The following is a 6,000-nucleotide window of genomic DNA, read 5'->3' as shown; positions in this document are numbered from 1 at the left end:
ACCCTCAGCAAGTTTGCAGGTGATTCAAAACTAGAAGGAATGCTTCATACACCAGATGGCTGTGCCACCATTCAGAGGAACCTCACAGGGATGGAGAAAGGAACAGAGAAGTATGCATGAAGTTCAGCAAAGTCCTGCACCTGAGGAGGCCACCTGAGGGGGAAAAAGCCCTGTACCTGTACAGGCTGATTGCTAAGTGGATGGAAAGAAGTCTGACAAAGGAAGATCTTTCATTCCAGGTGGACAACATGTTGACCATGAGCCTGTAGTGTGCCCTTGTGGCAGTGAAAGACAGTAACAGCCTAGACTGCATTAGGCAAAACACTGCCAGTAGGTCTAAGAAAGTGATCCTTCCTCTTTGCTCAACACTGGTGAGACTTATCTGGAGGGCTGGGATCAGTTCTGGGCTTCCCATGACAAAATAGACAGAGTGGAATGAGTGCAGCAAAGGACCACAAAGGGGATTAAATGAATGGAATGTCTTATACACAAGGAGAGGCTGAGGGAGCCTGGAGAAGAGAAGGTCCAGGGAGGGTCTTATCCATGAGCATAAATTAGTTTCCCCATTGCACAATGGGGAAAATAGAGACAGACACTTCTCAGTAGTATTCACTGAGAGGACAAGGGCATGAACATGAATCTGTGAACATCAGGAAACTTTTTTACTGTGAGGGTGACTCAGCACTGTAACAGGCTTCTCAGGGAGTCTCCATCTTTGGAGATACTCAAAACCCAACTGGACACAGCACAGAGCAACCTGCTGTAATTGACTCTGCTTGAGCAGGAAAATGGACTAGATAATCCTGAGACTAGATAATCCAAACTCATCTATTTAGTGTAATTCTGAGTAATCCAGCCTTTCTATGTTAAAATTAAATGTCAGTTCTGGGATCCATTTTCAGATTACATGGGACAAATGGCCAAGATGTCTGATCTCAGTAGGCTCTGACCTCAGTATTGAAAGCACTGACTCAGAAGTGTTAATAGCAATGTAATTTCTCTCTCTGTGCAATAAATTATCTGACTACATGAAGCATAGCAAGCCAGATGGAGAAAACCTCTCTGTCAGGTTGCCACTTATCCACTCTGCTTCAGGTTGTACTGTAGGGGAACGGGGAAAGCAGAACCTATTTTTCGGTTAGTCAAGGCTGATATGGAACCAAAGAAAAGTTTTTAAGGGGGATTTAATCTAATAATTTTAAATACTGGGCAAAAGTAGTCTAGCTTCTAGGACTCCTATGACCAGAGACACCAGAACTTTTTGAGCAAGCACTGACATGATAAGGTAGTAAAGCTCTTCTTCCTCTCCAGGCAGCCAGGAGACTAATTGTCTCCTTGAACATAAACTAAGGTGGAATAACTACGTTGGCTGTCCAAGGTGGTTCTGGATGTACATGCAAGTTTCACATAAGCTACCTGATCCTCAGCTATTAAAAAAGTAACCCTTCTACCCCCACCACCCCAATAAATGAAGTGATGCTTCCTTTTGATTTTATTTAAAATATATATATCTGTTTATAAAAGTTCAACACATTTAGATTCTCTTTTTACTCCTTTAGAAAATTTACATGGTAAGAGAGACATTTACTGATTGCAAGGGCTGTGTTCATTAACCATTATTGTCATGGTAAAATGAAACAAAACCATTTCTTAGGCTTCATTTCCACCAGTTTACCTTTCTCAGCTTGCAAGTTCTTCAGTTCTTTTAAAATTTCACTACATAAAGCAGAAAGAAATAGTCATTGCAAACTAAAATGATAGGATTTCACTGTAAAAAAATACAGACATGAAAGACCATACTGTGAAATGTGTATGAAGTAATTAGCACATTGAGCTGTTCTGAAAGCTGCTGGTACTGTTTAGAGATTAAGTCAGTCTGGCATTGCTGATCATTATTATTTCAGTGTTGCACTTTTAAAGGAGGATTTTAATGAAAGGCTATGGGATTAATAGTTGGGAAAGAAAAACTTTATGTTATGAAGCAGGTTTATAATGAAAGTCCATGTTGTTTGCAATGGCAACAAAAGCAACATAACTCTGGTAATGCAAATTGCTAGCTATGCTTTATTCTGAGCTTTTACCTGAAAGTTTGAACAACAGCCAATTCACCTGTGAATTGAGAAAAAAAATGAATCTTTTTCTTTGCAAAAGCACAGAACAAAATAATCCCAAAGCAGATTCGAGATGTAGCTCTGAGAAATTTGGCAATCTTCTCTTGAAAAGGAGTTTCAAGAGAATGTGTTGGTTCCTGGAGACATGTCTCAATCCATTTCCTGATTCTCCAGTATTTTGTTTTCTCTTTGGAATTTGAATGAACTGTTGACTTTCTTCTCACTGAAAATGGAATTTTTAGTTTTGTCACTTCTTTGCTTAGATATATATGAAATATTTGGCAATCAGCAAGCCTGTTAAGGGTTAAGGTCTGAGTTACCAGGTACAGATTTTATCAGGACAATAACCATTAATATTTGTAAAGCAGTTCATGAGAACAATGTAAGCAAATCACACCCAGAATCAGCAAATTTTTCCTTCGGTTTTCTGTTTTCTTAGTCTAACATTTTATGCAGCTGTCTAAACAGAAAAACATATTGAAAAAATAGATATTAAAAATGAATTAAACTTGCATAAACCAGTTTCTGAATTTGGGATGCACACAAGAGATACATTTCTGTATATTCTCTGTACATCTAGGAAATACTAGGGAATCCCTAACTTAAGGGTAATGAGAAATTCCAGATCATCAGAAACTAGGGAATAAACATTAGAAAAAGATGTTTGTCATTGCCTCATTCCATCTGGCATGTTAAAGCAAAAAGTTAGCTTTTGGAACATTCGTATTTTCTTTTACAGGAAAGCATACAGCTTCCTATCAACACAAAAAATCTATTTCTATGTGGACAGAGTTAAATGCTGCTCAACTCCTGCTGCTGAAAGAATTCTCTTTTTGGTTTATTCTTTAGATTGCAATAGAGACCATTATAATAACTTGAAATAATGACAGATCTCAACGTCACCCAATCAGATATTGCAAATGCAGTGAAAAGCAGTTTCCTTCGGGACAAGAAACATTCATTCTGGAGGCATCTTGTAAAGAAATTATTTCCAGGATACAAAATTAAAGATGAAAACAAAGGCTATGTTTTTTCTCTATTTGATATGTTGCCCTAGGCAATCCTGTGAATCTTGATAATTTTGTAATATTTCTGTCACTTTGTTCTTATTCCTTTTATAAACTGGTGGGAAGCAAAGCAATTTGGAGTAATCAGATGCTTTCTGTTAGCTTCTTTATGCCATCAGCACCAAAAAAACCACATTCATTAGAGAGCTTTAATTTTTATTCAGATGAATTCTGAGATTTACCATTTGACAAAAAATATCCTGTATTCTCTTCCAGAATGAGGCAACAATTTTATCTCTGAACATAAGGTGAACAGTTCTTTAAAATGCAAATATATGTAAAGAAACAGTTCATACAGATTTAAGCCATAAACAAAATTATTCTATTCATGACTTTATATTAAATCCTTATTAATATGGTAATGTCTTATTAGGTACAAATGCAGTGCTTAGAATCAAAGTAAAGATTAAATAAAAGTAAATGACTGTGTCACAGCCTCAATATTTTATAGATACTTTCCAGGTGACTAGTATGCCTGAATGTTAAACAAGGCAAATTTGGACCATTTGGAACTACTCAGAAATCCTTTCATCATTTTCTTAGAAGAAATGTGTCCCAAATAGTTCAGCACATCATTCTCTGGAAACCATTTAACTAATTTATAGAAACAAGACCACTGTTGAGAGTGTGGCCTGCAACTACCAGACATAATGATGCTGCCTTATGTTTTGTTCATTCTGGAAACAATCAGTAACACACGTGCCAGGAATAATATTTACTACATGTTCAGAAAGTACCCAAACACCGGAGACACATGCATCTCATTGACTAGGTGGGGAGTATAGATGTAAATCTACAACAACAAGAGAGAATCACATCCTGATATACATAAGATATTTTATTTCAGTGGCTGGCAGTTGGAGATCATTTTTATATCTAATACATCATGGTTCAAAAATACCATGAGATAAAACGTGAGAAAAAGAGAGGGCTGTGGTGAACTGAGAAGAGAAAGCTACAGAGAAAACAAAAAAAAAAAAAAAGTCAAATAGAAGACAAATGAATAGTTTGCTGTGACAAATTTTCAGAGCTACTAGAGATATCAAGCAGATACCAGTAAGAAAATATCCCATTTCTACAAATTCAATGTAATATGCAGCCCAATTTTACCTGTTAGAAATTAAAACCAGGATATGTGAGAAGCACAATCTACTATCCCAGGACTACTCATGGGATTAAGTGTTGTGCAATTTTGGGAAATTCTACAAAATCAATTCCTTTACAATTTTTTTCATAAATATTATTGACAGGAACTTGCTTCCCTAAAATCTCCAATAAGCATTTTAGAAAACCGGCCACCTTTTCTACCTACTTCTAAAGCTTTTTCACATACATTAACAGAGGGAACTGGGGAACATTGCTGTATGCAAAAGAAAAAGAATACTGAAGGCTATATCAGTTGTACCTGGCTAGAAATATTTTGTTAGTGCCTTGTCAATAGTTATATGTTCCTGTGGACTACAAAATGTCTTTTGTTCTTTAATTTATTCTGTCTGTGAAGGATCTCAGCTCTTGTTGGAACTGAAGATACTTTTCCTTTGTCGGTGATGGACAGGCACAACATCCTATGTTATCGACACCAGTCTCTTGTTCTCCTGTCTAGTTCGCAAAGTATTTATGGGGATACATCCTCTAGTGACAGGATTGGCAGCACAGTCTTCCTTTTAGACCTTTGATGTAAGAAAGTATATCCCTCTAGTAATGTGATTTACTTTAGTATACATTCAGAATAACTATGCACAGGCCAATAGGTTGAAACAGATGTGAAACAGCATTTTGAGTCAGATTTAGTAGGTGAATTAATCAGTAAAATGTACTTTTACATTGAGAAAATAGACAGAAACCACAACTGACCAACTACAGGCAGAGAGCAGAAGTTACTGTCTAAGGGGTCCATGGGTTGCCTTAGCATAAAATCAATGAGGGTTCAGATTTGATCTCACCACATGAAAGGATTAGTGCATCTGAGAAATGTCAGAGAAAACAAGATTACAGTGCATGTGATACATAAAGAACTGAGGGTTAAGTATGCAGAGGGCAACTGGCAGGTCAGTTCTCTGGATCTGCTCCTTTTCTCTGAAGGCAGAGTAACCTATCAGCAAATCTTCACTGAAAATGCACTACTAACTGCTTCCATTATGGTTCATCTTAGAAGTATTATAAATGTTATATTCACAGCTGCAGCTTTAAAGTGTGATTAACACAGCATTAAATGTAGGTAAGCTAATGGAGGACAGGATGGCTGTGATAAGATATACAGCCCCACATGGACTAGGAGTGGTTGATCCATTGGGATGATTGTAACTGGCTGCTACTGGGACTGGAGGATACCACCAGCTCACCTGGGCTCCCCCCACCTTGCCCAGGGCCCAGGCCCCCAGAGCAGACCACAGGGAGGCTGACTCAGCCATGCTGTTGAGGGTCCATCAGAGCACTTGTTCTCCCTACTTCCTGCATCGTGATTACTATCGTGTGGTTTTTGTCCTAAGATCTCTGGAATAATGACAGGATTGTGTTGCGTCCCACTAGAGTGGTTTTACCATAAAACGAGAATGGGGGATAAGTGACACTGCCTGAGCTGCCTTGTGGAGGGGTGCAAGGGTGAGCCGGCAGGGGGCCCTAAACTGTGTGGTTTAACAGAACACCCTCATTCCATCTTTTCTCCACTGCCTCTGGAGAGTAGTGTCAAGAGAAACTTATACAAACTCTGGGCTTTGTCGCAGGCCTTGCTAGTTGGAGTGATCCTGTCTAGGGTAAGAAATAAACCAACAGTTAAGCAATGTGGCTGGTCAAGAACCTGGTCCTGAAGCTTCCTGCCTGGA

The sequence above is a fragment of the Aphelocoma coerulescens genome, chromosome 1 (assembly GCF_041296385.1).
Source record: "Aphelocoma coerulescens isolate FSJ_1873_10779 chromosome 1, UR_Acoe_1.0, whole genome shotgun sequence".
Classification (NCBI taxonomy): domain Eukaryota; kingdom Metazoa; phylum Chordata; class Aves; order Passeriformes; family Corvidae; genus Aphelocoma; species Aphelocoma coerulescens.
Note: the sequence above shows the minus strand (reverse complement) of the source record.